The sequence below is a fragment of the Mandrillus leucophaeus genome, unplaced genomic scaffold (assembly GCF_000951045.1).
Source record: "Mandrillus leucophaeus isolate KB7577 unplaced genomic scaffold, Mleu.le_1.0 Scaffold198, whole genome shotgun sequence".
Lineage (NCBI taxonomy): Eukaryota > Metazoa > Chordata > Mammalia > Primates > Cercopithecidae > Mandrillus > Mandrillus leucophaeus.
In genome coordinates this window covers 2,553,086-2,579,211 of record NW_012102009.1, presented here as the reverse complement: position 1 = coordinate 2,579,211, position 26,126 = coordinate 2,553,086, and the positions used below count along the sequence as shown (strand labels likewise).

The 26,126-nt window shown below is 41.1% G+C and overlaps 1 pseudogene; it reads right to left on the bottom strand.

Annotated features, from left to right (window-relative positions):
- LOC105538742 overlaps positions 1-24,505 on the bottom strand; it is a 95,140-nt pseudogene extending 70,635 nt beyond the window's left edge.
- Between the last annotated feature and the right edge of the window lie 1,621 nt (positions 24,506-26,126).

Below are 26,126 nucleotides of genomic sequence, written 5' to 3'. Positions count from 1 at the left end.
AGGGGTTTTCTTTTCATTCCAGAAGTTGGCTGGAAGTTGCCAGAGGATAACATTTTTTTGACTTTGAATCAATGAGTTCTTTTCAAATAAGTTCCTCCTCATGGGCAGGATTTATCTTCCTTTGCCAAGGGACCAACTCTTCCTGGGGTTCTGGCAGGCCCCTCATGTAAGTGCTGGTGCTGAGTCATGTGGAGGGTCAGGCTGCAGGGTCAGGCTGCAGAGTGGGGAGTTAGGGTGTGGGGGTGAGGGAGCTGGGCTCTCAGGCTGCAGGCAGGTTTCACCCTCCATGCTTCTGAGAATGGCCTCTGTCCTGCTCTTTATAGATGCACTTCTTTTGTGTAGTAGAGAGGGGCCTGGTTGCCTAGGAATGACTATTTCTCGCTTGTCTTGGGCTGGGCAATCTCCCTGTCAGTGTTTATTGGGGTGTGTACTAGGTCTTATGCTGCATGCTATGGTGATATTGAGAGGTAAAGGCAGAATCCTGCCCTCCAGAAGGGAATACTCCAGGTAGGAAGACATGACAGACATTTATGGTGAAATGACAAAACAACAGAGCAAGAGTCATCCTCAGTTGGAACTCACTGAACTGCTAGAGGAGAGGCAGCAGACTTTAGCAAGGAGGCTGAGCTTTCTGTGGTTGGTAGGTGGCATGGGGAGGGAAGCAATGGTTTCCACAAAGGGGGTAAACCATGCAGGATTTAAAGAATTGTGGAATTTGGACAGCTGGATACTACTACTACTAACGATGGCAGCCATGTGGTGAGCATTTGCAAGGCATAAGCACCCTGCTAGGCATTGTATGAATATTTCAATCTATCCCAACTTTATGGTGGGTGCTATTATACCAATATTACAGATGAGAAAATGTGTTCAGAGAAATTAAGAAACATGTCCAAAAATCATACAGCTAGAGAGAGAGGATCTGGAATTTGAACAGAAGTGAGTCCAACTCCAGTCTTTACTTTTATCTTCTGGAGGTGGTTGGGAGATGTCTTTCCAAGGGCCTCTGCCTTTCTGCATGTCTTATGAGTGGGTACTGGTTGTTATTTCTTAAGTACCATCTTTTCAAAGATGTTTGTGTACTGAACAGTCTTGGAAGACAGCAATAGCATTTCCTTCCAGAACAAGGGACAGGCACACTCACTGCTCACTGTACAAGATTCAGGCTCCCTAAGCATTGAGGTCCTCTCCTGTAATGCAACCCCACCACATGACCAAGGGTCAGCTGACCCTCTTCACATTGCCTGGTGGGAACTGGAGCTTGGGGAGCCAGTGCCAAATATGGTGACACTTATGCTGCTTGCTGTGCCTGGCATGAATAATACAATCCTTTGTTTCTGACTAAGGAGACTTGTGTCTTTGGCCAGCATCCACGAAATGGATGTTCATTTGTAAGCAGGGCAAAATCTCAGTTGTCAGTTTGTAAGTAGGGCAAAAGCTCAGACCTTTCATAGTTCTTGACAGTGGGGTGTGTGCATGGATGTGTGTGTACTTTTGCACATGGAAGCCAGATGGTGTCAGAGTAAGGAAAGGGACTGGGTGAGGAGTGAAACTTTGCAGGTTGTGATTGGGAGGCAGGAATGGAAGCCCTTGTGGAAGATCAGTGTGTACATGGATTTGCCCAGCATGGAGAGCTTGTGTGAGGAGAAATGAGAGAGAAGGCTGAAGGAGTAAATTACAATTACAGCCAGCTCGTGAACTTCTTCAAATTTGAAACAAGAGCATTATGATGAAAATCTCCAAGAGACAAGATTGGTGCCTGGAGGGGTTCTTGGGTATCATATAGGAATGAATTTTAATGTAGTTCAGCAGCAGGTACTGATGACGTATCCTGAGCACTTGGCTACAAGGGCACCAGCAGCCCACACCTCAGTCCTGCCATGCCTAGCTGCCTCGTGGTTTGTGGACCAGCTATCGCCCTGATTTTCCCACTTTATACCAGCCCATTTCTCTGTTCCCAGACAAATATCTGGGCTTCAGTAGAAAGCACTTAAGCAGCCTCAGCTTTCCAGGGCCTAGCACAGAGCTGGTGTTTGTAATACTTTACTTTGTCTGGGCTAGTGGTTTGCCTGAAGTGTGGCTCAGGATGGTGGGCTGCCTGCACCTTGTCCAGCTCTTAACTTTCCCCACTCTGGATTGCAGGTCCAAACACTTCCTAGATGTTGTCTTTGCCTGTCCAGTTTGGGATGTAACCTGATGAGCTTCACTGACCAATATAGGATGGACAGTGACAAAGATGAAGAAGCCTTTGGGTGGCTGATCACTCAACAGGAGTGGAAGACAGTGAGGCTTGTTTATACAATGTAGTTTACCCTTAGGAATGTCTCCTTCTTCTTTTTCTTCCTGGTTTGTAGATGTATTCCTTCCTGCCCCAAACTCTTTATTTTTTCTTTCTTTATTTTTTAAGAGACAGGATCTCATTTTGTCACCCAGGCTAGAGTGCAGTGGCATGGCCTCCAACTCCTGGGCTCACACGATCCTCTTGCTTCAGCCTCCTGACTAGCTGAGACTATAGGCACTCACCATTGTGCAGCTCTGCCCCAAACTTTTTCTGGTCATGATTCCTTACCTTGGTGTGGAGATGCACTTGGAATCTCAACCATCTGTGAAGTTGATGCAGAAGCTGAGGTGGGACCTGGAGCTAGGGAAGGGCGAGGTGGAGACAAGAGTGGTTGGTGGTGCTCTCCCTGTGTTCCCCGGCCCTCACCATCTCCATTCATGCCTGCCTTACTCCCAGCTGCAAGCACTGCATCTGCTTGCCCCAGGAATTGCTTTGGCTCCCAAGGCTCCCTCTTCCTGTGTTCCAGGCAGGCTAGAAGTGCAAAGGCATTAACACCTTTAGGAAACACAGAGAAAGAGAGAAAAAACAAAAACCAAAAAAACTGCGTATCAGTGAATTACATGACCTATAATATACAACATGATCTATAATATATCTATAATATAACTATAATTGGAGTACCTTAATGGGGGTTGGAAGACACAGAAAAGCACGTGAAGAAATGGCTGCATCCTATTTCATTGTATTAATAACTATAATTTATTTAATCATTCCCTATTGTTGGGCATTTAGGTTATTTCCAATTTTATAGCATTAGAAATAGCATTCTAATGAACATTCTTATACATTAAAAAATATTTTTTTCTTTTTCTTTTTTTTTGAGACAGAGTTTCGCTCTTTTTGCCCAGGCTAGAGTGCAATGGCACGATCTCGGCTCACCGCAACCTCCACCTCCCGGATTCAAGCGATTCTCCTGCCTCAGCCTCCCGAGTAGCTGGGATTACAGGCATGCGCCACCACCCCGGCTAATTTTGTATTTTTAGTAGAGACAGGGTTTCTCCATGTTGGTCAGGCTGGTCTTGAACTCCTGACCTCAGGTGATCCACCTGCGTCGTATTTTGCTATAGCAAAATTTTGCTATAGCAGCCTGCATGGACTATAACAACATCTTTTGTACCACTTAATTCTCACATGTTAGAAAAAGCTGTCATCTTGTATGTTAAAACTCACAGCCAGAAGCAAGAGGCAGGGAATGGAGTAGATTAACATCTTGGGTCTGCAGAGAGAAAGACAGGCATATAACCTTCCCTGTGTGACCCGGGATCAGATACTGCCTTCCTCTCCATCTACATCTATCTATACACTCATGTTCATACGATCTACAGAAAACTATTTTTATTCATCTTTGTATTTCCAGTACTTAGCATGCGTGGTGAACAATTATTGAATGAATGAATGAATGAATGAACAGTGATTCATTGAAAATGCTCAGACACTTTGGGTGCTTGAACTAGGATTAGAATTTACATCCCCTGAATTCAAGCCCCATATGTTTTTGTCTGGATTGGTCAAAATCTGGGTTTACAGAGACAACCATCTCTCCTAGGAGTTAAAGGCTGGTCATTCTGGAAGGCAAAGGTTGACCAGTCCGCCCCAGGGATTCTCCTAGTCTTGGGGCTGATTCCTTACTTAACTGACTCCAGACACAAGCCAGACTCTGCTTCCACTGTTTGGGGGTTGTTTACAAAGCCAAGAATTATTCCTTAAACAATCTCTTCTTTAAAAACCTCTGAATAATAGTGAGAAGCCACTGCTGGATTTCCTTTGGGGGAAGAACAGAAATTCTAGAGGGCTATGTTTTAACTTGTCTGCCCTAGAGCCTCATGGAATGCCAGAAGAATGTTGCTAAGACCTGGGACCAAAATCAAAGTAATTAAATACAATCTTCCTAAGGAACAAAAAACTTTTCATAAGGGACCAGTTGTTGGGAAATTCTTAGGTATTTTGCAAGTCTTAGTAGCTGGTTCATATTAGCTGGGATTATTTTCCTTAATTGTTTTCCTTTAAACATATTGACTGTTTTTACTTAGGTCTGCCCCTGTCCCCTTTTTTTCTCTACAGTAGCTACAGCAGATTCAATTCACTAAGATTTTACTGAGTCTACTGAATACTAAGCCCTTTGTAGGGACATGAAATACAAGTTGTGGTCTCACCCTCAATGTAATGATGATAATAGGAGATAACTTATATAGTGTTCCAGGTGGTATGCTAGGCATTTTACATGTTTTATTTAATTTTCTTCTCACAATCACCCTAGGAAGTAGAACTTATTTTTTCCACCTTACAGATGGGAAAATTGGGTACAGACTTTTGGTAACTTGCCTAGGTTACATAGCCAAGATTCAAACCCATATGTATCTGGCCTCAAGGACTGACGTCTTACCTGCTGCCCTGTATTCCCCGCTCATGGTCTACTTGGTGATTCATACAATGAAAACTCTCAGCTACGAAATGTTTAGAACACAAAGAAATACATTAATACTTACATATAAAACTATTAATAAAGGATACACTTTTACAGTCATGCATGAATATAGGTGTAGAAGGTTTTTCATTTTCATTTTTAACTTATTAGTATTTTAAGAGTATTTCAAGCATATTATAACTTTATTTTTAAAGGGTAATATGATCAAAAATGACAAAACATCTCATGTAGCCCATAAATACATACACGTACTATGTACCCACAAAAATTTTTTAAAAATGAAAAAAGATGAAAAATGAAAGTCTTCCACTTATATTTGTATATTTGCTCTATTATTTGAGAATTTTCAATTCTGCTATAAAAAAGAAAACAAATAGAATAGATAAAACTTAGAAGGGTTAGATATAGATACCAAATAAGCAAGTAGATTGTGAGATGTAGGCAAAATTCGTAAGATGTGTTCATGTGATAGTAAGTTCATAACCCAAAAGACATAGTTTATGGTAAAAAGAATGGAACAAACAGAAGTGACACCCATGTAATCCCAGCACTTTGGGAGGCCGAGACGGGCGGATCACGAGGTCAGGAGATCAAGACCATCCTGGCTAACACGGTGAAACCCCGTCTCTACTAAAAAATACAAAAAACTAGCCGGGCGAGGCGGCGGGCGCCTGTAGTCCCAGCTACTCGGGAGGCTGAGGCAGGAGAATGGCGAAAACCCAGGAGGCGGAGCTTGCAGTGAGCTGAGCTCGGGCTGCTGCACTCCAGTCTGGGCGACAGAGTGAGACTCCGTCTCAAAAAAAAATAAAAAGAAAAAAGAAGTGACACCCATTGGAAACACCCAGTATGCTGCCTTTCTGGCTCCAGATGTGCTATATGTAGAAATGCCAATAAAACGCTGGTCAGCAGGCTGGGTGGTGAGCTCCAGCCATGGCCAGGCATCCATGTGCCTGCATTGCTCCATTTGAACAAGAGTGTGTGTCGGCTCCAGACACTTCTGTCTGTTGGGTTCCCTTCCTCCAACCTCAGTTCTGGTCCTCATAGCTACCTCATACTGCAGAGAGGGAGGCAGTACCTGATCTCCGGCCACACAGGGAAGGTTTTAGGCCTGTCTTTCTCTCTGCAGAGCCAAGGTGTTAACCTACTCCATTCCCTGCCCCTTGCTTCTGACTGTGAGTTTTAAGCTGTTTTAGTTCGCTCTGTCAGTCTTTCTGTTCCATGACCTCTCGTATAGCTTGCCTGGTAGTGTTCTTGGAAGCTACCAAAATTGCATTAAGGTAATTTTTTAAATGATACAACCCTACTCCTTCCTACCTCTGGCTTCCTTAGTAGAATAATTCCTTTTAATTTTTCCTGTTTTTCTGCATATATTGTTCTATTTCTCTATATGTCCACTTTAACTCCCAGCTAATACCTCATTATAAAAGACAAGATATCAATTATTTATATTCTCCTTCATCTGCTTCGCTCCTCCACCTCTTAAGTTATTATCAAAAACTTATTATATTAGATTTTCTGTTGAGTACTATTATAACTTAAAAAATGAACTTAATCTTTGATTTATGAGCTTCCTTTTGTTAATACTTTTTTGTCATTGAAAAAGTAATAAGTGCACAGAGTAAAACATATAAATAGTATGAAAGGGAGCAAAATGAAAAGGAATTCTCCTTCTTAGCCTGGTATCCTGCTTAAAGGCAGATACTGTAATCACTTATTAAAAACTCATCTATACAATTTATTTATAATTAGAAGCACACATATGTATATATTCCCTTTATTTTTTACTCTCAGAATTTCTTAGATTTTCCTCTAGAACTTTTATGAACCCATTTTAAAACAAACTTTATTGAGATACAATTTATATATAATAAAATACACTCATTTTAAGTGTCCAATCTGATGAGTTTGACAAATGTAACAGCCACCCAATCAAGATATAAGATCTTTCCACCACCTCTAAGAGGTCGTGCTCCTCGGCCTCCCACCCCGGCCCCAGGCAACCACTGAGCTGCTTTCTGACAGAAAGAATATCAAGACTTGAGCCTTAAGAGAGATCAAATTTTTAAAATGATTGAGATTAAACTCTAACAGCTAAGGATGCATACTTGAGTGATAAAATATCCAAGGAAACGATTAGTGTAAAACCCAGGAGGGCTGAGACGGGGATAGTGAAAATGGAGATTTTAAAAAGTTGAACCCATTTTAAAATCTTTGATTTACCTAGAATTTATTTTATTGTAAGGAAAGAAGAGGGTTGAGCTTTGTTTCTTCCAGATAACCAATGGTCCCAACTTTCCTTATTGAATCATCTACCTTCTCCCGTTGTTTTAAAATGCTGTCTCTCTCATATATAAAATTCCTATATGTATCTTAATAGTATTTGCATTGATATGTCTTTCTCTTCCTGTGCACATCCCAAAGTGTTTCAATAACTGTAGTTTTATATTATTTTAAAATATGTGACAGGGCAATGCTCCCCACCCTACTGTGGCCATTCTTTTAAATAATTTTTCATGGCTTATCTTGCAAGTTTATATCCCAGATACCACCCATACATTTTTCCTTTAGAAGCAATGTGCCTAGTCCTCCTACTAATCCTGTTTTTTTTTTTAAATTGAGATCAGATTAAATTTAGAGATAATTGAACAAATCAGAGGTAATTTAAATAAAAATTTGGAGATAACTGACTTGATATTTTTATATTAATCATTTGCCCTGTTTAAGACTAAGTATATAATTTCATTTGTTTGAATCTTATATTTCTACACAGAGATTCAAAGTTTTCTTCATGTAGGACTGCACATTTCTTGTATAATTCTTAAATATTTTGTCTTTTTTGTGCTTTGATCAATGAGATGTGTCCTTTTACTATATTTTTTAATAGGAGCAGTGGTATAATGGCATAGTAGCTAAGCATAGGGCTTTGGTGACAGATCCCCTTATTTAAATCTAATCTTTAGCTCTGTGAACTAGGGCAAGTTACTGCGTCTTTCTGTGTGACTTGGTGTCCTTCCTTGGTTTCCTCGGAGTCCCACTGGCCAAAGATAGTATAAACTGAGCTTGAAAAAGAATGATAGTTGGAACTAATAAAAATCTATCAAATATGTTTAAATCCATGACTTTTACATTTATATATGTATATATTGTATATATACTGGAAAACAATATTGTAAAAGAGTGGAAATACTCTTTAGGTAAATATTTAGGCTAACAAATGTGAAATAAATGATAAAATTAGAATATCACCATTTTACAATCCCTGATTAGCTCTACACATTGAGCTTCAACATCCTTTAATATGAAAAAAGAGTGAAGACTGGACATTTTGTGCCTCCTAATGAAACAATATATAACCCTCTTGAAAATATTGTTGAGGAAAGAAGCCAGTCACAGAAACCAAATATTATACAGTTCCATTTATATGAAATGTCCAGAATAGGCAATTCAGTAGAGGCAGAAAGTAGATTAGTGGTTGCCTAAAGCTGATGGGGAGGAATATGGATTTAAAAGGATGATGGCCAGAGGGCATGGGGTTTCTTTTTGAGTTGATTAAAATGTTGTAAAATTGACTCAATACTACAGCTAATTTTACTACGTTTTTTATCATCTATGAATATACTAAAAACCACTGAATTGCACACATTAAGTGGTTGAATTGTATAGGATATAAATTTTATGTCAATAAAACTGAAACAACAACAAAACTTAACAACAAAAAGAAAAAAAACAAGATAAAACAAAGGAACATATTACCACCTATTATCCTGTGAGAAGAATAGAACCTGAGTCCAATCTCAGCTCTGAATCTAGATGCCCATTTTTAGGAATACAGAGAAGATGAACATGCTGAACTGCACTGTGAGTATGCACTCAGCAGTGTCCAGACTATGTGTTTTTCAATACATAAAATGTAAGAAAAAAAGAGGGATAGAGGGGAAACCTACACATTAAAAAAAGCCTTAAGAGACATCAAATTTTTAAAATGATTGAGATTAAACTCTAACAGCTAAGGATGCATACTTGAGTGATAAAATATCCAAGGAAATGATTAGTGTAAAACTCAGGAGGGTTGAGACGGGGATAGTGAAAATGGGGGGGATTCTGGGTGGGTAGCAAAGTTCTCTTCCTGGAGCTGAGCAGTAGTTAAATGGATGCTCTCCTAATAGTAATTCATTAAATTATATGTTTGGTTTGTACCTCTCTTATATCTTTATTTTACTTTACAATAAAAATGGAACAGCAATAAAAAGTTTACAATAACATGAATCATGTAAATATTATTTTGTGTAGAACATGCAGTTGGAAGGAAATGTAGTCCTATACCACAGAACTGAACTACACAAAATAAAATATTCCAAGCATCAAGGTCAAATGAATTACCTTTTCTTTTCACTCTCAGTGGCTCAGAGTCATACTACACTTTGGCTTTGTTCTGAATTTGGTTGTGGTTTCCTTATTTTTGTATGCTTCTTCAAATAGAATTTCTATTTGTCTTTTTTTTTCTTTTTATTGTGGACGAAAGCAGCACATAACTTCATATTATCACCAAGACCATCCAGCTGCTTAATTTGTTAATGTGATTTCACTTCTTGAAGACTTATTCTCTGAGTTCTCTGATTTATTGTTTAATTTAGATTGGTTACTTCCTAAGCGCTGTACAACTGTTATCCCAGGCTATTCTAAAAAATTTATTTTATTTTATTTTATTTACATCGAGCTATTTGATTGGGTCCCCTGTGTATTAGAGTGCATGCTTTTCTTTTTTCTTGGATTCCACATTTTCTTTTGACTTGCTGGATACTTTTAAAGGAATTTATTTTCCACTGTGTGGGAGGTCATTTTTTTGAGTTCTTGTGAGACAATTTCATCATTTTCACCTCATACATCATCGAGATTTTGTCTATTTACAGAATATTAGGTTCAAAATAAATTTTCTCTTAGAACGTTGAGACTATTTTTCAATATCCATTGTTGCTTATTCATGTGACACCAATCTAATTTTTATTCCTTTATAGTTAATCTTCATTTTTTAAAATCTAAGGACAAATAGATCTTCCCTTTGTCTGTGGTATTCAGAAGTTTCAATGATGTATCCTTGAATGGGTCTTTTTTATTTCTCTGCTCTGTACTTGGTAAGCCCTTGTAATCTATAAAGCACATATCTTTCTTTAGCTCTGGGAAATTTTCTTCTGTTATTTATTTCCTGTTTTTCTCCCTTGTATTTCCTCTTTCTGAAATTCATATGGGGGCCACTACTGGATAAGTCCTCTATATGAATCTTAACATTTTGCTTATATTTTTTCATTTCTTTGGCTTTTGCTATATATTCTAGGAGATCTCCTTGACTTTTTTTTCTAGATTTCTAATAATTTAAAAATATTTGGTTATATTTTGTATTGTTCCTTTTTTTACCTACCATAGGTTTTTTAGGCATCATTGTCTCAAATCTCTTTAAGTATACTAATTAGAATCATTTTTAAGTTGCCGTCTCATCACTTAATTAACTGTTTTCTTTGATGACAGATATTTAGTTTGATTATCTAGGTCTCTCTATTTTGTGCCATTGGTTTCCACTATTGCATAAGTCTTTGAATGGAAGCTCTCATAGTTAGCCCAGAACTAGTGGGTGTGGACTGGCAGCCTTTGCTATAGGATAGATGGCAAGGAGGGAAATGCTATACAATAAGGGCTCTACTCTGGGTTTATGTATCAGTTATGGTTCTTTGGATGCAAGGGAAACTTACGGGGAAGATATGGGGTAGTATACAAAGTCAGGGGTAAAGTAGAAGAATCAGGTTCAGGGCAGGACAGGAGCCAGGGTCCACAGAAATCAGAACATCTCTGGGGATTTACCTCTAGGCAACATCTCCACGGAAGGTAAAACATCTCTACTGGAAGGTGAAAAAACTCGATCTGTTTTCAGTGTTTGTGTCGGTCTGTTTGAGAGATGATCTGATTGGCCTCTCTTGGGTCAGGGAGCTTCCCCTTAGCCAAGAGCAGAAGGCACCTTGGCTCACAGTTTCTTGATTGAGCAAACTGTAGGCAGTGCAAGATAAGTGGTTCCCCAAAGCAAAATTGGAGTTCTAAAAGAAACGGAGAATGAATGCAAGGCAGGCCAAACGATGGGTGCCCATTGCAGGGGCCAGCACATGAACCAACAGATGTGGTCCTCCCCAAGGAGAGTTTTTACTCTCTCTAGCAAGCATAGTTTTGGTTTCTTCCCAGGTGTCATCCTCCAGCTGACAGTTCTCCAAATACAAAGGTGGACACGCAGCCTGACTCGCCTCTCTGTTCCAGCAGCAGGCCTTCTATTTATCCTCCTGATTTCTGCTCCTCTTCCCACTCCCACTCTGTTCCTGCTGACTTTGAACTCAGACCCCTCAAAATGGCTCCAGCTTTAGCTACAGCTTTCTGTGGTGTACATTTTGAGCTGTTGCTGCTTCCTCTCTGTTTTATCTGCCAGTGCAATCTCATCTTCTCTCTTTATTCCCAGAAATCTGCCAAATTTCTGACTTGCTGAAGGCTTCTTTTATGTGATTTATTCTTTTTTTTTACTGGCATGTCAATGTGATTTTAGGAAGGAGGGGAGGTCAAGGCCTGTTAACTCTGCCATCTTGGACCAGACGCCTCTATAGATAGATTAATCTCTTGGTTTCTCTGAATGTTTCCATGGATGGTTGATTTTAAGGACTTCTTTGTTCTGGGCAAATAGTCCAGATTTGTGAAAGTTAGATGGGAAGCCCCTGGCATATCTAGCTTTTTCTTGCTCAAGATGGAAGGAAGACTCACTGTTTATTTAAAACTAAGCTTAGGTTTTATCAGTGGGCACTTCATAGATCCAGGCACAAGGCGCCAAAGTATCTCAGATATCCTCTGCCATCCGGACTGAACTCCCTGCTGACAGACCTCGCCTCATTCATCTCCCTTGACTTTTGTGCTTGCCTGGATGCTAAGTTTTATGGAAAACTCCCTTCTCCCAAAAGAAACTAAAATGAAGATCTGTTCGATTTTCAAAGGCTTAAGTTCCCTCAATTCTGCTAATCTATCAGCAGAATAAGACTTTATCTTTAGGGAAGGGAGGGAGCTTGGAACAGTGTTTTAAAAGTAAAAACCAGAAGACCTAAGATTTTAGCCCTTTCCTTGTCACTTACCCTTGAAAGGCCTCTGAGCCTTGGTTTCATCATCTGATAAATGGGGCTAGGAAGATTGCCTTATTTTCTTCACCTGGATGTCATAAAGATAATATTTTAAAAAGCATTTTGCAAACTATATATAAATGAAAGCTATTGTTCAGAGGGGTCAGCACTATTGAAGCAACCCTTACAATTGCCTGTGGGCTCTAAGAAAAGTGCCGATGGGCTCTAGAAAAGTCTTTGCTGGGGAGGGCTCAGAAGAATCATCTTAGAGAATACCTAAATGGTCGTGAATGGACTATTAATAGAAATCTAAATTTTAAGGACAATTCTGGTGAGAATTCAGAAGGAAATGAGAAACATGTTATTGGAAACTGGAGGAAAGTGGATCCTCAGACACTTAGCAGAATTATGACTTGCACTTATGTGGAAAGTAAAGTTTGTGAATGATGAGCTTGGATATCAAGGTGAGGAGGTTTCCAGGCAAAGTGTTAAAGGTATGGCCTGGATCTTCTTGCTGCTCACAGTCAAATGCAAGAGGAGCTAGGTAACTCTTAAAAAAAAAATCCAAGACTTCGTGTTTTGGAAAATGCTTAGCTTATTCAGATTGCAAAAGATGCTAAAATGGAAAGATCTCTTGTTAGGAAAGCATCCTCTTAAAAAAAAAAAAAACAAAACACTGAGGGTATGGCTGTACAATTGATAGAGGTAGAAGGCAGAGATATTCTAGGCAGACAGGGGCAGGTCCCTGGCAAAACCCCACCTTCAAGCCAAAGTAGCCTGAAACCCATGGCTCAAAGTGAGAACTTCTATTCCTGTTTGCCTGCTCTTCCCTGATTGGTTCTTTCTGAATAATATCTTTTTACCAGTCAAATGTTGTCTTTTCCAAAACTACCTAAGGCCTGTCCTGCCCCCATCCTGTGCCTATAAAGACCCCAGACTCAGTCAGTAGAGTGGGAGACAGCTGGACTTCAGGGAAGAGATGGCCAGACTATGGAAGAGACAACCAGACTTTGGGGTAAGACAGCCTGCCCATCTGGCCTCCTCTCCAGCTTCCCTCTCTGCTGAGAGTCATTTTTAATGCGTAATAAAATTATCTGCCCTTCAATTGTCTGAGCAACCTCATTATTCCTGGATGCTGGACAAGAGCTCGGGACCACTGAGTGTGGGTACGCAGAAAGGGCGTCACATTGGCCCTATGCCCTCCTAAGCAACAAGGAAAGGGGCCAACTGAACTGCTAATACATCACTGTCCACAGACAGCAAAACTAAAAGAACACTGTAACACCCTCTCGGGTCTTGCGGTCATTGGCACCCTCACCCAAGTGCCACTGCAAGGGGTCAACTGAGCTGCTAACACACTGCTGCCTGTGGACAGCAGAACTAAGAGAGCACTGTAACACCCACCCCCTGCCCTGGAGCTTCAGGGTCACAGGCACCCCCACCTGGGTACCACCATGAGCCCTCCATGGTGCTTGATTCTGCTGGTGCCTGGAGCACCTGGCCAGATCTCACACTTGCTCACTCATGTGTTCCCTCCCACCAGGGGTTCAGCACAGTGGGCCAAGTAGACAGGACACCCCCGCTGCGAGTGGAGCAAAGGGGCCAAGAAAAATCCTCCATCACTGCCTTTTGCTATTATTTCAGAAAGATCAAAAGATCAGAGCATTCAGTCACACAAAAGCCTCCTTGAAGGGTGTGGCACACAGATATCTTAATCAAACCAGAGAGCATCTAAGAAGCTCAAGGGCATTGTCCCTCAGCCATCTCAGCAAAAGCAAAAATGTAAATAAATTATCTAGCAAAGATCTGTGGACAAGACTCTTGCTTAATGGAATCAATTCCTGTGACATACACAGAGGACTCACAAGGTTTTAAATAATTTTATACAAAAAAGGTTGCCAACTTAGCCTGAAACGGACAGAGCATGAGATGAAGGAAGGCTATCAGACCTCCCCTACCTCCCCAAACTCTACAGGTGGGAAACAGGTTGACAAAACTACTGAGCAGCAAACATGCTACCATTCATGAAAAGAGAAGGGCCTGTGGAAGGAAAAGGAAAAAAGGAGAACTTAAAAGGTGGACATTTCTGGGTGCCCTTCCTAGGTAGACTTTGAAATGGGCCCCCAGTTTGTTTGTGATGAGCTATGAATAAGCCTGCATTCCTGTCACCATGGATTGTGGCTGTGTATGCTTTTGGATGTTGTGGGACAGAACATTGGGGTTATATTTATAAGCAGATTATACAATTATATCTGGTATGGCTCATGTTATTTTGATGATAATAGACGCTAGATTAGAGAACTAGCACAAATTTTCAAGGAGATGTCAAAATTAGCCTCATCTCAGCTTAGTTATTTGGAGAAAACAAATTTTCATGCAAATGTAAGAGAAAGAGTAAGGATAGTGGCATAAGACTAGAGTGGATAAAGATATTAATACCCTAATTTTAAAAAAGCACTGGCAGTTTTAATTTTGAAATTTCTCTTATCAGCAATGGATTAACTATATTTCTAAAGACTTCTGTGTTCATTTAACAACAGACTTAAAATATTGTCTATGTGTACCAAACCTTATATTAGGTGCTAGGGAGAATAGAGCTTATTAGGATGTGTTTCTTTGCTTGTATAGATTGCAATAAATGGCCATAGATTCCTCCTTTCCCCGTAATGGATGCTCTGAGCAATGTACTTTGCCTCTCTTCCCATCAATAGGTGAAGTCTATTTCACATCTTGAATACGGGCTGACCTTGTGACTTGCTTTGTCCAATAGAATGGAGGAAGTGACATATCATGGGAGTTTTAGCTGTGGGAGTTCAGGCCTTGCAACTTCCAGTCTCACTCTCTTGGAATGCTACTGCTGCCATGGGAAGAACCAAGGCTAATCTTGTTGGAGATGAGAGACCACATGGAGAGAGAGGCCCAACCAACAGCCATTCAGATGAGCAAGGCTATTCTGCATCATCTAGTCCCTGCTAGACTGCTAGCTGATAGTTGCCACATAAATAAGCCCAGATGAGAAACACTCATCTGCCTCTAGCCCACGCTGATGATGCATAGTGTCATGAACTAATAAATTATTGTTGTTTTTAAGCTACGAAGTTTTGGTATGGTTTAGTATCACCACAATATACAACTGCTATCGAGGGGCTCATGCCTAATCAGTGTGTTTTCATGGCTTTTTCATTCTAAAAGATTTACCTAGGAATTCTATATTTACATTTGCAGTAATGAAACTCATTGTGTTTTTCACATTTGCATATTCTCTTTTGGCTTTTAATCCTTGTAGCCCAGATTTTTTGGATATCATGTGCTACTTTTGAACTTTGCTAATAAGGGTTTATTCCATTTTAGATCTGGTTTCTCAAGAGAAATCACCATTGGTTTTATGTTGGACTTCTACTTTGGAAGAGCTGTTTTATACCACAAGATGTGAGAGAGGGACCTGTAGCAGGGGCAGGCCATCTACCCCAGATTTGAATTCATTTCAAGAAGCAGGGATATAGCTCTCTTAGACAGGTTACTTCTCCTCCTGTCTTCTGAGCCTGGGTATCCTGACCATGAGGGTAATTCTGACCAGTGTCCCTCCTTATGGAAAGAGTTGTACAAAGCTAGACAAGGCCTTTGTGCTCCCCTACCATTTAAAATAATATTTTACATTTCAGTTTTGTAAATGAGCCCCAAAAGGATATCTTTATTGAGTGGCATGACAGAAAGACTGCTCATCTGTGGCCATCAATTAGATAAAACTCACCATACCCCTAATGAAGTTTTCCCTAGCTGAGAAACCCCATCTGGTCTGGCAGCAAGGATGGCTATGTGACTATTCTTGGGTGAAACAACTTTCTGCAGCAGAGGATCCGCATCTTCAGTATAGGGATGTGCTCACTAGTAACTGGATGTTTTGGGTCATAAATGAATTGGAAGCTGGGCTTGTATCTAGGAGATCAAAGTATTTAGGATCCTATGTGTAGCATAATGTATCTGCCTTTTTCTAAAACTCCCACTGGTTCTCAGTGATACGTTCTTTTGTTCTCAGTGATATATTCTTTCCTCTTACTTTGTGTGTTACATTTCTCCTTAATTCATAGTGAGAATTGAGGCACTGTAACATTTCATATTAATTAGCTCATATTTCTCAGTGAGGAGCAGGACAGAGAGCAGATACTTGTATACTGCTTGCTTCTAGTTGCTTAAATAAGTAATTTACAGAGGATTTTACAAAAAGAACCACAATATTACCACCAGGATTGTAAGGCCTTAGTCACCAAGAAGTTATGTAGCAGTCAACGATTTTGTGATGTGTAGGAGTTTTTTCCTTTAATCTATCAATTGCTTGCCCTATTTTACTTTAAGACTCTTGGAAGTAGGTATTTGAGAAGGACAAGGTTTATTAAGGTTTAGCAAAATACCAACTGAGGGTACAATAGTACACTGAGTAGTACAGTAGTAATTTTATTTTATTAAATGTATTAATTATATTAAATGTACACGAAATGCTAAACTATTTATTGTTTCAGAATTTAAAAAGCATAGAGATTCCTAAGGAACTTATTTTGTTAATATGTCCAGAGAGTATTTGGAGACATGACAGGTCTTTTGTAATGTGTTACATAGGAAAACTGCCAGACCCTTAGCTCTTTTCTGGGAAAAGCAGAAGCAGATGGTTTGTTTATTTTTTACCCTCCATCTCTATTCTATACCCTGGTAACCCCACTACCATGGCTGGCCATAACCCCATGGCCATAGCTGATGGGACCATAGATGGATTGATGACTGACCCAAAGACAGCTACAGGTCAGTTGAGGTTGACAGGCCCATCCAACCCAATCTACTTTTTGGGAGAATTAATTCTGTTGACTCAGAGAGATGCTGTCAGTCAAGAGGCACGGAAGTCAAGAGACATGGAGACAGGCAGTAAGTAGAAAGCGTGAAATAACAGCAACTATAGGTAAGAAGAAGTCATGAGACAGGGAATGAGAGAGGGGAGAAACTTAGTGAGTAGAGACTACCAGTATCTGGGTCACCATAAAGCAGAACCCCAGGACAGGGAGCAAGGGAAGCCCTCTGAGGGGAGATGACAGAATAGCCAAAGATCAGCAGATACCTTTTGTGACCTTAGCTCAGTTCACAGCAATCCCTTTCTTTAGAGAGCCTCCTCCTTTCACACTCAAGGCTTCTGTGTGGCAGCCATGTTTGTGCTACAGTTCCAGGCTCTGCCTTCCAGGCTTCAGTTGATTGGACCAAGGTTGACTGTTTCATCCAAGCTTAGCCAATCAGATGCTCTTTCCTGGGACTTTGGAATTGGGTCTGCGAGATTGTCTGTTTCTGCGTGTGGTTGGAACAAAGGGACTAGAGCTATGGGGTGAGAAGAAGCAAAGCTAGTATGTGGAGAGAAAAGAAACATATGTGGCAAAAAGCAGACATGGACAGGCCATGTTGAAAGAGGGCATGAGACATTGTGTGAGTCTTGGCTTCTGATAGATTTCTATTTCCTGTCTCTGACCCCTCGAAGAAGTCCCTTAGGGCCTGAAGATACCTGCATTTTAATAATATCCACCAGTATTTTAAAAAATTGTCCAGGCATGGTGGCTCACGCCTGTAATCCCAGCACTTCAGGAAGCCGAAGTGGGAGGATTGCTTGAGCCCAGGAGTTTGAGACCAGCCAGGGAACATGGCGAAACCTCATCTCTACAAAAAAAAATCCAAAAATTAGCTGGGGGTGGTGGTGCGCCTGTGGTCCTAGCTACTCAGGGAAATGAGATGGGAGGATCGCCTGAGCTCCGGAGTTTGAGGTTGCAGTGAGCTGTGATGGCGCCATTACACTCCAGCCTGGGCGACAGAGTAAGACCCTGTCTAAAACAAAAAAGTGACTTGAGACAGTTTCCAATTTTTGCAACGAAGATTCTCAATGAGAAAGCAGAGGTTATGTGGTCACCTGTATGAAATTTGTGTTTTCCATGAAACTCAGCAGGGCAGTGGTCAACATAGTTTCTTGCCTCTCTTACAATAAGTCTGCAGCTGAGAATGTCTCAGTTTCTCGCAATCTGGAAAGGACTAAGAATCAAATGTACTTGGAGAATCTGACATACTAATGAAATCATCCCATAATAATGGATAAAGGAACTAATGGAGTTTGATTTTTAAGCACTAAATACCAATTGCTATTTGAGTATGCTTCTGCTGCTTTCTCTTCCGGTTACCTTTTGTTTTATACAGATCTTTGTGTCCTTGGAGGGCAGGAGCACTTTTGGCACATTAGGATTGGGGGAAGTGCGTGCCCTTTTTCTCAGGCTCAGTGGTTCCTCTTTCCCCAGTTGAAGTCTCACTATGATCTTATCCACGTGTGATGATAGGGCTTGGTCTCTGAGGTGAACAGACATTTCAGTACTGAATGTGGGTTCAGTGATTATGATTTTATTAAGGGGAAGGATTGTGTTGTTTTAATTTGTGCATCCCAGAGACAGCTTAGCATCTGGCCCAATACCTAGTGGACTCTTCAAAATTCATGCAGTGAAAGACTGAATAAATAGTTTTTCTCATTGGCAATTTGAAGGTACAAAAAACCTGACATCAAACCACATATTAAATTATATAATCTGAGCATACAAATGGATAGATGCCTAATAAAATTCTTTAGGGTAATAATTATGATGATGGTGTTTTTGCTATACAATTTCTTAACCCAAGGAGAGAATTCCCTAGTGTGAGAAACATAGCCAAGGATATTGGTTCTATGTGTCATTTGCAAGGGGCTTGCTTTTCTCCACCCAGATTGTGTTTTAATTTAGAAAGAAAAATGGCAAGCCCTGTTGCCACTGGGTCATGCATCACTCCTGCTGAATTTCCAAAGGGTGATGACTTTACAATTTCTCAAAGGTTTCTACTTATTTCATTTGTCAGAGGAACCTTTATAGTTTTCATATAAATTTTAATGGGCAGAAACATCTATTCCCCATTCAACCGTGACGTTTCACATTGAGTATAGATGGCAATCTCTTGGCTGAGCACAAACCATATTTGCTGTGTATTGGATGCTCAAAAAAAATAACATAGATCCAGGACGAAGAAGCAGAGAGGAGAGAAGGGGTGTGGAAGAGGTAAATAGAAAGTGGGTGTTTGGGCAGGAAACGCCTCCCTGAGCCAGCTGGTGGCGCTGTGCACGGGCGCATCTCTCTCAGGTGCTCTGGCTGGTCCTGGCAGATCTCAGGTTCCGCCTGGAGGGGTGCAGCCAGCGGGCCTCGTGTGAGCCTCTTAGTTCCATTTTATGGAGCTGCTCCCTTATAGAAACTGTGGGTACCTCCTGGCCCTTGGATGTGTACCCACATGTCATGGTTTCTGCACCCATTCAGACCTCAAGGCTGTGGAGCTGGCTTCTCCTTGTTTGCTTCTGGACCTTGAGAGGTTTCTCCTTACCTCTTGTCACCTGACTTCCTGCTGGAACTTTGAGTTCCTGGAGGAGGAGTAAACAGAGCATTGGCCTTTTCTTCCACAGCTCAGAATTTTTTTGAGGACCCATGACTACCTTTCTGGCTCTATCTTATCTTGCATTTTCCCCACAGCTACATTGTTCTCCAGCCATCTCAGATAGCCTTTGCAGATGCTATTTTTGCGTATACATATCCTGTCCACATGTTGGTGTGTGCACATGCACGGAACACACAAATACACACACCCTCCCCTGACATGTGCACACACAAATACACATGCCCTCCCCCAACATGTGCACACAAATACACACGCCCTCCCCCCACAACACATGCATACAAGTAGACACTCCCCTGCCAATTTCTCTCCGTAATTCAAGACATGTGGATGGCTGAAAACTGTTTTGTAAAGTTTTCTCTGGTCCACTCAAGCACAGTTTATCACCCCAACTCCTTTGCTGCCCCCACCATTACACACTTCTGTGATAGGGTCTGTCATGTCACTTTGCAATGATGGTTTTGCTCTGAAGTACAGTTGCTTGGATACAAGTCACAGTTCTGTCACTGGGCTGTGTGATCCTGGATAAGTTACTTAATATCTCTGCCTCGGTTCCCTAATTTGCAAATTGAGGATAGTGTTAATAATGACCACATAGGATTGTTGAAAATATTAAATGACACAATACATGTAAATCAGTTGACAAAATACCTGGCTCAATAATGGGAAGCTATTAATATTGTTAATTACTTGGTTTTTCTTCCTGACCATCTTGTACAGGGACTGTCATTTATTTGTATTCCTAGAAGCTGCCATCTAATAAGTATTTTACACGGTTGTTGAGTTGAATTGTTGAATTTATGGTTCCCAGTGGCCTACTGGATTAAGTCCATGTTCTCTGGAATCAGAAGTTGGGGTTCAAATCTTTAGCTTTACCATTTTCTGGCTGTGGGACCTTGGGCAAGTTAATCAAAGTTTCTGCATTTCAGTTTCTTGTTATTCTCATTAATGTTACAAGTATTATTACATTTCAAGGCTCATCTTAATATCACTATATAAAGCCTTCTCAATCACTCTAGGTGGAAGTAATCACCTTCTGTATTCAACCAGTCAATATAATTATTAAATGCCACCTATGAGCCAGGCACTATGCTAGATACTGACTGTGCAGTGCTAAATACATCAGATATGATCCCCACCTCCGTGTAAGTTGAGGTTTAAAGGAGCGATAAACCTCAAAAGTTTTCAGATCGTAGATTTGGGAGACAGGAAGAGGTGGTTTGGCAAAGGAGGGATTTCTTTTTATTTCTTTCCCAAGAGCTTTCATTCTTTTGCATCTTATTGACCACAATGAGATCAAATGCCCATATTTAGACCAATCCGTGATAAAGGAGATGAGCTTACTTGACCAAGTTAGACCAATTATGATCCATCCTCTGAGAGGGAAAGCTGTTGGAGGGTTGTCCACTAGGATTGCCATATTGTTCATGCAGAGAGCAACTGCAAACCTTGTGCCACCTGAAGGAAGAGGAAGAGGAAAAGAAATGCCCCATCCTGCAGGCAGCCTTGCTCCAGTGAACAAGTAAGGAGACCTGATTGCACATGCTCAGTTTCTTCCCTGATTCCGCCAATCAGGGAGGTCAATCCTTCTCCATGGAAGGGGAAGGACCTGAGGAGGGGACCAGAGGAGATGGTTTCCAATGTTGTTTTTCCCAAGGGAGAGGAGATTGCAATTACAAGAGTGTGCTTCATGGGCCCAGGCAGGCATGCTGAGGGGCGGGGAGGCTCTCTCGCAAGGGAGGAGACCCTGTGGTCGGTGTCCTCATCTCATTCATTGTGTTACATCTAGCATTGCATCTCACCACATTCTGCATCCGATCACACCCTATGTGTGCACATCTTTCTTTCCTTCTGGGTCCTGATGCCTCCAGTGTGGGGCCTTGTCGTACCTTGGCACATCGTGAGAGCCTAGCACCTGACTATTGAATCCCTCTGTTCCACTGCCTGGGATGAAAGCCTGTCCTTCTGCAGAGTTACCGTGCAATGATGAAATTAGGGGCTTTCAAATAACTGACCAGATAAGGTGATGGTGCATGTTGTTCCTTTATTCAGTTTTTCAACGGACACATACTGAGTTGCCGCTGTGTGCCAGGTTTGCTCCTAGGAGCTGGGACACAGAGAGGGACAGGAATAGTCCTCCCTTCCAGCAGCTCCCAGTCTTGTGAAGGAGGCTGACCTATGCTGCATACAGCCACCTCTGTACTAATATAACATTGCCCAATTTTTTTCACTTACTTACCACTACCCAGTGCTGGTGTCTGCACTTCAGAGTTGAGGAGAGTCTCACTGCATGGACCAGAGTGGTAGATAAGAGTTAGATGGTGGCCAGGCATGGTGGCTCATGCCTATAATCCCAGCATTTTGGGAGGCCAAGGTGGGCAGATTTCTTGAGTTCAGGAGTTTGAGACCAGCCTGAGCAACATGGTGAAACCATGTATTGCAAAATACAAAAATATTAGCTGGGTATGGTGGTGTATGTCTATAGTCCCAGCTACTTAGGAAGCTAAGATGAGAGAATCACTAGAGCCTGGGGAGACTGAGGCTGCAGTGAGCCATGAGTGCACCACTGCACTCCAGTGTGGGTGACAGAGAACCTGTCTCAAAACAAAACAAAACAAAACAAAACAAAAAAAGAGTTAGATGAAGTCTGCCAGTTCCTAGCTATGTTACCTGATCTCAGTCTCTGTATCTGTAAGAGGATAATAATAATAGTACTTGCTTCATTGAGTTGTTGTGAAGATTAAGTTAGATAATGCACATCAGTGCCTGGCATATATGCTAGCCACTATAATCATTATTTCATCTATTAACTTCACTAACTCCAGTAAATGCACTATTCTGGGTTAAAAATGATACCTTGCTTATGTAGAGAACACAGGGTAACAGTTTGTTACTCAAAGATTTTAAAAGGAGTATGAAGGAATCTTTACAAAATCACAGAAACTTAGACATACAACTTTTCATCAGTTAAGGGCTTCATTCATTTTTATTGTTTTAAAACATTCTGGATGATGTTCATTGCAGGGGTGAGCTACTCGCACCCTACCAAAGCTAAAGAGTCTTGCTGCCTTTTAAGTGTTGGAGAAACCATCCACCTGTTTCAATAAAGACCTGGAAATCAGGAAGATAGTGAGATTAAGCAAACAAAGCAGGCAGATGGGAATACTTATAACCACGTATGAAAGGTGTTAATTGCCCATGTCTTCAACCCAGCTGTTTCTTCCTTTGGCCTTTCTAAATTTATCATTGAAGAATCCCCATGTTATTATAATTGGCTAAATCAAAGACTGCATTATTCTTGTTTTTGACTCCTTGGGTCAAAATAATCTCATTAATCATTCTGTTGCTGAGGGAGGGAACTCTAGGAAAAATGTTGCGTTGGTTGGGAAACCAAATATGCACTGGGCTAAAGCTTTTATGTAGCTCCTAGATGATCTTCTCATGGATTTGGTACTTTCTGGGGAAAGGAATATCAGACTTTAAGCTCCTTGAGGACAGAAACCTAGACTTATATAAATCTGTGTCTCTGCAGCTTAGGATATTGCTTAGTAATAACAAGTACTCAATAAATATTTGTTAGGCTCACACTGGGGTTTTATTTTTATTTACTTATTTATTTATTTGAGACAGAGTCTCTCTGTCACCCAGGCTGGAGTGCAGTGGTGTGATCTCAGCTCACTGCAACCTCTGCAAAGTGATTCTCCTGCCCCAGCCTCCCGAGTAGCTGGGATTACAGGTGCCTGCCACCATGTCTGGCTAATTTTTGTATTTTTTTGTGGAGATAGAGTTTCACCATATTGGCCAGGCTGGTTTTGAACTCCTGACCTCAAGTGATCCACCTGCCTTGGCTCCCAAAGTTCTGGGATTATAGGTGTGAGCCACTGCATTGGATCTGTTTAGCTCACATTGTTCAACTACAATTTAGTTGGGCATAAAATTCCACATTAACAATTATTTTCACTGAGCACTTTGATCTTATTATGCAAGTATTTCCTGGCTTCTTGGTTGTTTTTGAGAAGTCTTCTGTGCATCTAATTGTCTTTCCCCTCCAACCCTTGAGATAATTCTATTCTGAAGTTGATGTCTATTTTTCTCATCCTCGTTGCTATCCTTTTACTAACTGTGTATTTAACCATAAAATACTAGTGTGGTATTTAAAAATTATATAAAGTATTACCCTGTTGATATCCTGCAATTTGCTTCTTCAAGTTACCATATGGTCTCAATATTTACTTCTGTTGATACAAGTAGATCTACTTCATCCATTTTCATTGCTGTATACTATTTCATTGTGTAAATATACCACAATGCATTTATTCATTGATGGCCATTAGTTGGTTTCTGATTGTTGCTATTGCAAACAGTGTTTTCATGAGCATCTTTGTGTTTGCTTTTTATGTAACATATAAGATGCACATTTAGAAGTGGAATTGCCGGATCTCAAAGGATATGCACATCTTAGGTGTTGATGGTTGATTTCCAAAGTGGCCTTATGAACTTACACTCCCACCTGCTGGGCATGAGAGCTCCCATTCTTTACATTTTCACTGACCTGGGTGTTGTCAGACCTCTGAATGGGTATGCCCTTAATCCCTACTTTATACTTCCTTTCAGTATTATCATTCCGTATTTGCAGAAGACAAAATGGAGGTTAAAGGGTAGCATGCTCAGAGAAAGAATGAATGCATGAATGACTGAACATGGTGATACTTTATTTCTTTATTATTTCTCCTACCAGAGTAAAAAGTTCTGTGAATGTAAGGATCGTATTCTTAACCCTTGGAACAGGTCTTTACATAAAGTAGATTCTCAATAGTTATCTGTCGTTTAATGAATGAATGTGGATGGATTGAGGAAGCCTGGGAAGAAAATGTTTGTTTTCTTTAGGAGGCTCCTCCCAGCCTACTGAGATACATTCTGCACTTACTCTGCAAGCTTTTAGAAGGAAGGGCTCTAGCTACCTCTGCCACTGGTGCTCTCCAGGCCTGCAGCAGGCTGGGCCATTGGAGGGAAGAAAGGGTGATAACTAAGAATTTTTTCAATGGAAAATTCAATCTGCTCAGCAGGCGTCTGATGAGAAGCTGGGGGCTGGTCTGAGGAGGATGCAGCTGGAGGATCCATCTGGATCTCGCAGGCCTCTGGATGCTGACAGGTTATTCTTAGCCATCTTCTCTTCTGTCTTTATTTTCTTATAATCAGGGCTCTCTTGATTTTGCAACTGAGGCCTTTTTTTCCCCCTTCTCTAAAGCAATGATTTTCCATATAGTAATTCTTTCCTTCTTTAGACTTCCCAAAGTGAGTGGGTGGTTCTTTTTGTGCTCAGACACTTTGCAAATTGCCTCCCACCCAGCTCCTCCTCTGAATGTTTTGTGGCTGGTGGAGACCTGTGATGTGTGCTGGGTATTTGGCCCCCATCTTCTTGTTTACAACAACCTCCTCGCTAATGATATTTTCCTAGTAACATCTATGAGCACATTTCTCGCCCATCCTCCCTCCACCCCATGTGTCTTGAATTCTGCTGGATTAATTTAGCTGGAGCCTTAAGAGGCAGCAAAACCGAGGGCAGGTGACTGAGCTTCAATCCTTGGCTCCTGCGTCATAATCGTAATCACTCTCATTGACATAGTGCTCCGTGGTTAACAAGCACTTTCACATTCTGTAACTCTTTAGTTCTCAGAACAGCAGAAGCCAAGGCCTCTGGGGCTTGGTGACATCCCTAGCATCACATGCATAAGAGGAAGGGCCTGGATTTGAACCTCCTTTTCTGATGTTAAATCCCCTACCATTTCTTTCAGCCCAGGCAAAGATCACAAAGTCAAATGCCTTTAGGGGCCAGGTAGATAGTATAAATGAGAGAAACTGCTTGAAGTAGAATATATTGAGGATGAGTAAGGATTGTGGGAAACTGGCCAGCATGCTTTGCCTAAAGGCATTAAAATGCAAAACAGACTCCAGCAACTATAGTCCCAGCAACTCAGGAGGCTGAAGCTGGAGGATCACTTGAGCCTGTGAGTGGTGAGGCCAGCCTGGGCAACATAGCAAGATTCCATCTCTCAAAAAACATACAAAAAAAGAAAAAAGAAAAAAGAAAAAAAAAAACATTTAAAAAACAGTAGGAAAAAATCCATTTAATTTGTCACCTACTCAGTGTTCAGTCTATAATCTACCTCCTTGTTGTTGGGAAAGGGAGAATGTTTGCATGGCGTCTCCTTTATCACTGAGTAGCATTTACTTGATGGCTTGAGCAGGCATGACCTTGGTTGTAGTAAGTCTATAGTATAGATGATTCTGTTGTTTTCCAAATAGAATTACAGCTTTTAGAATAGAATGATGGACTCAGGCATGTACAGATCCTGAGCCTACCCATCATCTCTCCCTCTTAGAGTTTTCAAGACATGGTATTCAAAGTAATATTATCTTAATGTCTGTGCAAGTCCCGGATGCCCTGATTTACAACCCTGGTCAAAGGTTCTATTCTTTCCCTAACTCTTTCCTTCCTTTCTCATCCCATTTGAAATCATGGGACCTGGTTGCTCAAGTCTACATGCTAAGTGACAGTGACAGTGGCAGAGTAGTGGGCAGAGTCCCCGAACGGACCCCAAGGTCACCTTCTCCCCTACGGCAGCGATGTGGAGGAAAGAGAGAGGAGAGGATGGCTCATGCCTTTAAGTAGAGTAACCCTGCCCACTAGGAACAGGTGGCCCAGTGAAGGTCATGGGCTAATCAGACAAAAACTTCTCTT